Consider the following 10,970-nt stretch of genomic DNA (forward strand, 5'->3'; position numbering starts at 1 on the left):
TTCCCTACCCCCTTCCAGCAAATTTCCCATCATGATGTATCTTCACTGTCTGCAGATTTACTCTGATTTTTCTCTCAAACTTGAAGTAATTATGTGTTTTCCCTTCAAGACTCTGCTGTTAACTGCCTTTTCAAAGTCCCTGGCATCCTTATGGCCCCAAACCGCTTTGCCAAGGTCACCATTCTCTTTCATTTTGCTAAATCCATTGGTGGGTTCTCAATCCTCTGGTAACTCAAGCTTCTGCACTCCCTCAGTTTGATAGATTTCCTTTTGGCACCTATGTGCTTACAGCTCTGCAAGTTACGCCAGGTCCCAGTACAAGGGGGGTGGCTTCCTCCGTCATGGCACATCTGTCACTTACACAGACATTTCCCGACAGAAGGCAGCAGGTGCTACAACGTAGAGATTGTTCTCTGTTCCTGACGCTGGCCCCACCGATGCCAGAAGTGTCAGATGAAACAAGGTGCCTCAGCTTCCTGATTCACCTCCTGTCTGTGGCCTACTGCTTCTTCTCCCCTCCAAGTTTCCTTCCCACCTGGCCCTTCCAAAGTCAGGTGATTCTAGGGTTTAGTCTAGTCTCTCTTTACTTACGTTATGATTTATAAAACCATGTGACAGACATTTCCACCTGCAGATCCACAGCCCGGTTTTCTCTCCTACTGTCTACCACATTTCCGATTTTATGTATTGCAGATACCTTGGTATGTAACTCCAACATCACATGCTTAATGTTAAGTCCTCGATTTCTGAGCCACTCGGGCTTGATTTTCCTAGATGTTGGAACAATAATTGATAGCAACTCCAAATTTCAATTGTCTCAGGCCCAAAACTTCATGTCCTCTATCATTCATTTATTTTTGTTTGCTCATGTTGCTTCTAACCCATCGGGAAACAGCCAGAATATATCCAGATACCACTGTTTACTGCCTCCTTTATTCCACCAGCTTACTACCTGGAACAAGCCTCCATCATCCCTTCTCTGGATTTCTCATCTTCTACCTGATCTTGTTTCCCCACCATTGATTTCTACGGTTCGTTCTCAGCCCAGAAACCCAAGGGATGAAATGAAATCATACCTCTCTTCTGCTCAAAACTCTCCCTGGCTCCCCATCTCACTAAAGTAAAACAGAAAATCCTCATCACAGTCTCTGTGAGGTCCTATGTAACCCAGCACTCCGTTTGCTCTCTGGTATCTGGAACGTCTTAATCCCTCTTCTCTGGTTCAGCCACCAGGGATGCTCTGCCTGGGGGATCTTGTGCAGCAAGTTCCCTCTAACTGGGATATGTTTTGCCCAAATATCTGCACAGTCAAGTTCCTTTACTGGAGCCAGAGTGCTAAAAAAAGCTAGAAAATGGCTTTTCTTTCTTTCTTACAGGGAGGACACGAACATGTACACTAAATGCAACTGGTCAGATGCATAAACGGAATGTTCCCTAGAGGGCTCGCACACAGCATGCAAAAAGGACCCGTGGTTCTCTGATTCTCCTGGCAGCAGCCATGTGTTATTTGGGACATTTCCCCTCAACTGTGCAGCCTTCACTGTGGTCCTCTAGCCCTCAGAATGGTCGAATGAGCTATTAAGTATCCCTAACTCCATTTCTATTTAACTCAGCGCAGTAGGTCCTTTCCGAAGAAGGCCTCCTAATTTATTATCCCTCCCAGTATTCTTAGCCTCGTCTAGTTTTCTTCTCTTGAATCTGGCTTACAGCTGACAGAATGGGGTGGGAGTTACACGGTGTGGCATCTAAGGTGAGGATTTAAGAGGCTTGAGGCTCTGCCTCTGTCCCTTGAAATACTGGCTCTGGGGAAAGTCAGGTGTCCTGTAAAGAGCGTGCCTACTCTGAGCCCATCACGTTGTGAGGAAACCTACGCTAGTCCTGTGAAGAGTCTGTATGGAAAGGCAGGGAGAGAGAGAGAGAGAGAAGAAGGGAGATGGAGGGAGGCAGGGAGGAAGTGGGAGGGAGCGATGCCTGGACATCCCCTGCCCCCAGCTCTCCGAGGGCCTGGAGGTGAGTAAAGAAACCACACAGTATGTTCCAACTGCCTGAGACCCCAAAAAGAATGTCCCAGCTGACCCTCACTAACCATGAAGAATAAGAAAGCTGTTGTTTATGTCACTAAGTTTTGGGGTTGTTTGTTGTAGAGCAACGAGTAATGGGAACACTTAGTTATCTGGGAAAATAAACCTCATTGATAAAATATTAATAATACACAAAGAAATCTTAAAAAGTGATGAGAAGAGGCAAAAAGAAAAAGATGATTATAGTTATTAAAAAGTTCAATATGCCTATCATTTGATTCAGAAGTTCCATTTCTGTGAACATATGCTATAGAAAACAATTCTTGTGGGTAGACAGGCAGACGGCGAGGTGAATAGGTGGTAGGTAGATGGATACAGGTGCTGTTAGCTGTGCAGAGATGCGGGCCTGTGAAGAGAGACAGCACAACTCTAACACTGTGGTGTCAGGGAATAAAAAACCACACATAGCCCAACACAGAAAGGTTATAACCGAAAAAACATTCTACATATAGGACACTTAAATGTTGAGGTCTCAGCAACTCTATTCTGCAAGCAAAAAAAAAAAAAAAATACTGCAGAGAAATATTAATAGTTTAAATGGAGGCATAGTGCTCATTCAGAGAAATGCACAGATTTTAAGTATAGACTTTGCGGAGTTTGGCAAATGTCTCCTACTGTGTGCTCTAAGCCCAGTTAGGATGTCCTGTAATTCCAGTCAAAGGAGAAATTCTGTCATGCACGTTTTCTGATGATCTCCCACCCCAGAGGTAACTGCTGTACTGAGTTCTGTCGTCATAAACTACCCTCGTCTGTTTCTGGGTATATAGAAGTGAAATTTAAGTAGGGTCTCTTTTGTTTTGGCTTCTTTTTCCTCATTTATGTCATTCTTTTACACCAGTAGTTTGTATCTTTATATTGCTGGATATTATTCCATTCTATGACTACACAGACATTTGTTGTTGTTGTTGTTTTTTTTTTTTTTTTCTTGGAAGGGGCATTTGGGTTGTTTCCAGTCTTTGATTATGCATAAGCCGAATATGACATTCTTACACAAAAGTCATTTTAGTGACGTATTGATGGGGTTTTGGAATACAGGTGACATTCGGTGGAGTGAAGTCCAGAGCCAATGGCCAAGAAAGAATTCTTGAGACGTTTCTCGTGCAAAAAGGTGGTTTTATTAAAGCACAGGGACAGGCCCCGTGTGCAGAAAGAGCTGCCGCGCCGAGGTTGTGAGGGGTGGCTGATGATATACTCTGGGGTTGGGGGTAGGTAGGGAAAAGGGAGGTTCCGAAAGGATTTCCATATGTTAAAGAAGACTCACAGGAGACCGGAGGCCTTGCCATTGTCAAGTTAAGGTTGTTGACCCCCCCGTAGTAAGGCTTTAATATGAGGACAGTTGGGAGCGTCCTGGAGGAACATTACACTCTGCCCTCTTCAAGTATCCGTCCGTGGGCTGCAGGTTATAAGGACGTTTAATTGTATCGACTACATTCCCTTCTGGAAGCTAGGTAATTGATAGAAATGCTTCATTCTTGTAGATTGCTAAGACATTTGTAAACGGAGGGAGACTCCTGTCTTGCAGAATGGTGGTCTCTGTAACTGTTTGTTTTTCCTTTAGGGCAGCCAGGAGTGCCTGAGGAAAGTCACATAGATCCCACGGGAGGGGGAGGGGTGTGGGGTGTCCGCTTCTGCCTGTCCTCAGCTAGCCTTCTGCTCCCTCAGGTACACACGTGTTTATTTTTATAAGTAAACGGCAACCAGTTTTCCACAGGTGTTGTACCATTTTACACACCGTGTAAGAACGTCTGAGAAATGCTGGGCTACCCCTAGAACCTGGGATTCCTGGCATTTTTGATGTTAGCCCTAGCACAGGCTTGGACATTTTATTTCATGGCCATTTTCATTTGCACTCCCCGATGGGTAATTCTGACAGGTTTTACCTGTTTATTGGGCGTTTGTGTATATACTTTATTATAGCATCCGTTCGAGCATTCCCCCTTCCCTTGGAATATGTAAACCTTTCATTATCAGTTTGCAAATCCAACAATGACAAATTTGACCACAGGAATCAAGGTGAATTGCAGTGTGAAAGGAAGTGGAGAATGGAAGGAAGTGCTCCCGGACTTTCAATCCTACTTTTAATCTTCAAAACACTTTATACTTTCACATTACCTTGAGCTGAGTGTTTTTAAGAAACTGAGACTCTCTGGAAACAGAGTAGAAGTTACCCTTCTGAAAGAGATATTTACATTTAGAAGGAAGATCTCCATTTATCAGTGGTCCTCCCTTCTGACTGAATCTCTATAAACTCTTATCAGTGGAGAAAACAACTGAAATCCGCATAACAAACATACCCTTGTTTACCGAGCCTTTTCTCAGCACCTTCCAGAACTGCCTTCCCTCCCCCCAGCAACACCTTCTCTTTGTGGCTGGGGACGGAGCTGCAGGTGGTGGCTCAGACCGTTTTGAGGATCACTCAGTTCCCGTGGTTATGTCTCATACACACCGGAGGAATCTGTGTTGTTTTACTGCTGTTCGTTTCCCTCCTGTTAATCTTTCGATTACAGGAGGTTCTCAACCGGAAACCTAGAAGGGTAGAGGAAGAATTATTTTTCCTCCCCTACAAAGGCTATTCCCATGTAAGAAGCGATGAAATAGATGGGCAATTCTAGGCAACAAATGCAGACCTTCTTAATAGCCCCACAGAACTTTGAACATTAATGGACTTCCAGGTGTACCTGCAAGTGGAGACCACAAATTGCAAACCTGTTAACGGTTTAATCTCAGCACATTTGGGGAGTAACATTGGGAATCTTATTACTAAGTTATCTAATATGATCTAGAGGTACTGGCATATTAGGTTGGCTATATAGAGATTATCAGCCCCACATACAGATGAATATATTATTCCTCATGGATGCATAGTTCCAAAATAACAGTGCAGGATGCATAGTTTACAAAATGAGAAAAAACTTTTAATGTAGCTAAAACGGATAACATGTAATAATGTGTGCTATAGCATAACAGTTTTATTTCTGAGTTGCCTTAACGGTTGGCTGATTACCTCCTGATAATATTCATGAGTGTTTTCTTGATTATTTAGTAAGGGAAATACTTAGTGAAGTCTTTGATGTGGGAAACGAAGGCAAAAGAAAAATTAAATTTCCTTACTACCTACAGCCCATTGAGAAGTCCTTGAAACAGGCAGAGTGACCTTCCTCCAGGGACTCAACTGCCTCAATGTTAATACTTGGCTAAGGGCAAAAGGCAGTCCTAGCCTGAGCCTCTCCTCCCACCCAACCAGGATCCTGTAAGTCTACTATAAAAATTGCTTTGGAAACTTCCTTTATCTCTAAACCCCCCGAGATACGTGTTGGCAATCATCCCCCAAGCATATGACCCACCGATCTACGTCTGAAGGGTCTCAGGACCAAGGTTTTATTAGGCGGTAATAAATGACCTTTTCCCAACAACAGCTAGCCCCTCAAGGTCCTGGAAACCTTGCTTCCGTAGTTCCTTAGAGACCTACGCTCTCCCTGAGCCCCTCCCAACTTGAAAGCATATAATCAGTCCCCTCTCATGACCCCACTGCAGCTCTTTCTGCTCACGGTCCTTTCCCTGTGGTTTAGTAAAATCACTTTTGCACCCAAGACGTCTCAAGAATTATTTCTTGGCCATCGGCTTTGAACCCTCATGTCTTTCCCACACCAGAGTCTTGGATAACTGTAAGTGACTCCCTGAAACTTTGAGACTTCCCACTTCACATTTTCTCAGCTGTCAATTGCTACACAAATAACCTGGGATATAAGTAAGCATTGAGGTGTTTAAGCTTTAAAGAGTAAGCGTTTATGATGTTACTGTCATTTTGTATCATTCAGTGTAACTCGTATTTCCCAGCTAAGAATTGTCTAATACGGAGAGTATTCCGGTTTTAGGATCTTTCTATTTTCATAAGTTGTTTCATTCTGGGAACAAAAATATACTTGTTGAAATGGTACAGATAGAATAAAAGAAAGGCAAAGGTTTGCCACTTAAGGAGGTAAACATGGATAATTTGTCCACACGTCTGAATTTGCAAACTAGAGAGTCCAATAATTTTTAAATGAAATAGTAATAAAAATAAACAGTCTGAACGCAGAGTCCTCACATGAGGCCTCTCTGAGGGCTGGTAGCATCCACAGGGACCTGGCAGCCGTGCGGGAGGAGGGAAGGACACGCTGGGTGGGTGGAGATTCAGGGGTCTCGCTCCCCAAAGCTCGGTCCCCTGCCAAGCGGTGCTCGGCAAAGTTTCAGTTTTGCCTCAGGAGTGAGGTTTTTCCCCCTACGATAGACTTTGATTCCATTGACCTTTAGAACTTTAACCCAAATTTTATTTTTAACCTCCCTCTCACCTGTAAAACCCAACACCTTTTTCTAGACTTTTCTCTACAAGCAAAAAGTACTGAAGAATTGAATTTTCTGCATAGTTCTCTGTGTGTGTGGCTAATCTGTTCAGTTTCAAAAATTAGGCTCATGACGTTAGGTTTTGTCCCTGACGGAATAATACATATTAGAGTCCTCTCGCACTAGAAACAACTATACAGCTGGCAGATATATGTGACAGAAAATAAGATGAAAAATTCTTTACAGTTAGTGAAGAGTGGATAGCATGGCACTAGATGCTTGACAGATGGGAGGAACCTACAATAAACTCTGTATACATTCTGACTGTTCCCTCAGGGCATCTCCCAAACAAGTAGATGTCAGGGCCAAGCAGTACAGGATGGTCTCACGGGATTGATTGGGATTGCGGGGGTGCAGCCTCCACACCTTGTGCCTACTGCCCCTGGGATGTGGGAGAAACCCTAAGCTACACACACAGAGGACGGGTGCCAGGATGCCAGGATGCCAGGAGCGAACGCACAGCAAACCTGACTGCAAAAGAGAGGGCGTGTCAGACGCTCTCTGACCACAATGTCAGCTAAAAATCAACAAGACAATGCCTGGAAAATTTCTAAATACTTGGAAGTCAAGCAACACTTAATAAGTAATCTATGGGCTGCTAATAAACAAGCAGAACAATACATACAGATGGAGATAAATGAGAATGAAAGCAAAACACACAAATCATGGATTGCAGGCACAGGTAAGAATGAAGCTGCCGGAGCACATAGGAAAATAGCTAAAAATGAACAGCCTGTATTACCACCTCGAAGCTATAGAAAGAGCGAATTATCCCCCCCAAAAAAAGAAAAATAAAGGAACTGATAAAAATCAATAGAGAAAAATGAAAAAAACAGAACTAAAAGTTGCTTCGTTGAAAAGATTAATAATATCAATGAATTCCTGCAAGTCTGATCAAGAGGAAGGAGAAATAACTGATGTCAAGAAAGAGAAAACTTACTAAATCTTATAAAGATTTATGATATGAATTGAAATTGTGAGTCATTATGAACTATACCTTTGACAACGTGATGGAAATGGGTGAAATCTTTGAAATACACAGTTTTATCAAATTGACACAAAACACAAGATGTCTCGAGTGACCTCTCAAAGAATCTGAATCTGTAATTACAAACTTTACACCAACTGAATGCCAGCACCCAGATGGTTTCATTTGTAAGTTCTACTGAATGCCTAAAAATGTAATAACAACCTCAAACTCATTTAGAAAACAGAAAAGGAAGAAACATTTCATGAGGACAACATATCACTGACATCAAAACCTGCTACAATATTTCAAGGAAAGAAAATTACTCTCAGATACTTAGTCACAGAACTCCTAAATTCAGTATTAGAAAATCAAATGCGGAATAATATACAATAATACCTCTGCCCAAGTGGGTTTTCTCTCACTTCTAGAACTGAATAAGTGAATTTAGTGATGTTGTAGCATCTATGAGAAATCTACAAATATCAACTGTATTTAACTGAATTAGGTCAAACTCTATAACCCTGATTTGACATTTCTTAAATCCCTACCAGGGCACCACCTTCCTTTCCTTTTTTTTGGTGTATAAAATACATAATCTCCATAAAATACACTAATCTTAAGTGTACAACTCAAAGAATTTTTACATAAGCGTGTATCTTTTGTAACCTCCACTTATCAAGATATTGAATGATTCTATCTTGTACACGTCTTCCAACAAATAAAATATAGTCTTGACATAGTGTGACAATTGGAATCAAAATTCCAATAGTGTAAAATGAGATGTTTCATTCTTTTTGGAGTTAACAAAATGGTGGATCACCTGCAAATATAGCTAATTGGCCAAGAGTTTGGGAGTGCAGTTGCAGAATCAAACTCTACCCTGGGACGTACTGTGAACTGGCTCCACCCAGTGATGATCAACTATTTCCCTTGAAAAAAAACAAGGATATAGGGGCACCTGGGTGGCTCAGTCGTTAAGCCTCTGCCTTTACCTCAGGTCATGATCTCAGGGTCCTGGGATCAAGCTGCGCGTAAGGCTCCCTGCTCCACAGGAAGCCTGCTTCTCCCTCTCCCACTCCCCCTGACTGTGTTCTCTCTCTTTCTCTCTCTCTCTCGCTGTGTCTTTCTGTCAAATAAATAAATAAAATCTTTTAAAAAAATAAGAAAAAAAAAGGGAAACCATGGGTATAATTCTGGGTTGTGTGACTGGTTGGGATTTCCAGGAGAGTGCTTAAGATTTCTAGAGCCTTCCTGTTGGTGCCCACCAGACTATTCTGGGTAGACTGAGCCAGAGGGACAGGGGCATGTGAAGACCTATCCTCAGTCTCTGGTTTTAGTGTTGGGGTTGCATGCCGTTGCTCGCTACTTCCTTGCTCTCCCCCCGCCACATCCTCTGACCCCACCTCACAGAACAAGCTCCTTTGAGGAAAAGAAGGGCTGGACAGAGGATGGGGCCTCATCGCTAATCACATTATAACTTACTGTGCATCAAAGAGGTAATGTTATTGCAAGGTTTTTATTTTCTACTTAGAATACTTGGAAACTTGAGAGATGCTTATTTTGTCACCAGTCATTTTTAAGGAGAATATTTGCTTTTGCTTTTGCTTTTTTCTCCTGAAGAAGAATTTTTTCAGACTGTAAGATTATTCACATCTCTTGTTACACACACACACACACACACACACACACACACACTTCTTAATATGTAAATCTATATCTCTATTTATATTTATCTACACATCTATACCTATATAAAATATCATATATATAATACAAACTGCTAGAGTGCTGAAGGGGTTTAGTTGAAACTGGCTGAAAATAGCAGGGACTAGAAATTATTTAACTCCTAGTATTTTTCTCACTGCCGCTGTTCCTATTCTAAGTTATAAATATTGGCAACTAATACTAATACAGATTGTCTTGTGATACAAGTCCATACATAGCCCAATTTAGGCTGTCTGAATTTTCACCTCTGCAGTATAGGGGATGACCTTGGTGCAGCCTTCCTTTGGTGATTAGTTTGGCTTTAAAACCATAGCTTTAAGGTAAACTTATGGTAAACACACATTTTTGTAGGTTTGCAAATACAGTAAATGTGGCCACACAAGTGTTGATGGGTGTCAAGTACTGATTGTCTACCTTCTTTTGCCCAAACCTGTTACCTGCTCCAGAGAGCAAAGAGGTGGATTACAGGGACATTTAGCAAGTGACTGCCTCCTGAAAACTTGACAAACCCTTATTATATGGTGAGTTGATTCCCTATCTTCAATTTTGAGCTTTTCAGTGACCGAAGATACTGGTAACAAATTCTTGGTTTTGCTAAGCTCATGTTTTTGTGACCTTGGACTGCTGGGATCGTTTTTCAAAACCTACTTATTAATATGTGTTTTCCAAATAGACAAGGATATCATGCAAAACTAATTTTATTTTACTGTATATCTACCAATCTAATCGCCCACCGGAGGAGGAAAGAATTAGAATAATCCAAACACGTGGAAGGTCTACAAATATCAGTACCATGGAGCCAAGTGGAAAAGGGTGATATGCACACACGAGGAGAATATGAAAGCCTGACACAGGGGCTGAGTAGCAAGTAAGGAGAGCAAGAGAGAACTGGAGGGAGAGGTCTCGCCACAAAGGGCAAACTTTCAGGAGTTTCAAAGAAATTCAGAACTTTTAAAGAAATTCAAGTTCTGATATTGTAGAGATGATTTTCTGTACCAGTGGGATTATTGTGAATGTATCACAAATACATTCATATCTTTATGTCTCTTTGACTTCATGGACTACAAAGTGTTGTTACTTTGTGTAGCTCCTCATATCAACTTAACTTAAACACATATGTAGATAATCCCTGGAATAATAAAAATATAAACAATTATCTTTGATCAAGCAGGGAATCTTAGTGGCCAGATTTTTATTTTGTTTACTTCTTCAGCATTTAAAATCATGCAAAGAATGGGGACGCCTGGGTGGCACAGTTGGTTACATGTCTACCTTCAGCTCAGGTCATGTTCCTGGGGTCCTGGGATTGAGTCCCGCCTGGTGGCGGGGTTGGGGGGTGGGGCCCTGCTCAGTGAGGAGCCTGCTTCTCCCTCTGCCTCCAGCTTTCCCTGCTTGTGCTCTCTCTTATTTGTCTCTGACAAATAAATAAATAAATAAAATCTTAAAAAAAAATTATGCAGGGGCGCCTGGGTGCCTCAGTCGTTAAGCGTCTGCCTTCCGCTCAGGTCATGGTCCCAGGGTCCTGGGATCCAGCCCCGCATCGGGCTCCCTGCTCAGCAGGAGGCCTGCTTCTCCCTCTCCCACTCCCCCTGCTTGTGTTCCCTCTCTCGCTGTCTTTCTCTCTGTCAAATATATAGATAAAATCGTAAAAAAATAAATGCAAAGAATGCAGATAAACCATCAACATCCCCAGTTACTCTAAATGTCAGTTGAGCTCAGTTTTTGAAATCTGAAGCTGGTTTTGTATTGCCCTTTTCAAGAAAGCACTCATGTGTACTGCACTACCTGGAAAGTAGAGCCACAGACCAGTC

Source organism: Zalophus californianus, chromosome 15 (genome assembly GCF_009762305.2).
Source record: "Zalophus californianus isolate mZalCal1 chromosome 15, mZalCal1.pri.v2, whole genome shotgun sequence".
NCBI lineage: Eukaryota > Metazoa > Chordata > Mammalia > Carnivora > Otariidae > Zalophus > Zalophus californianus.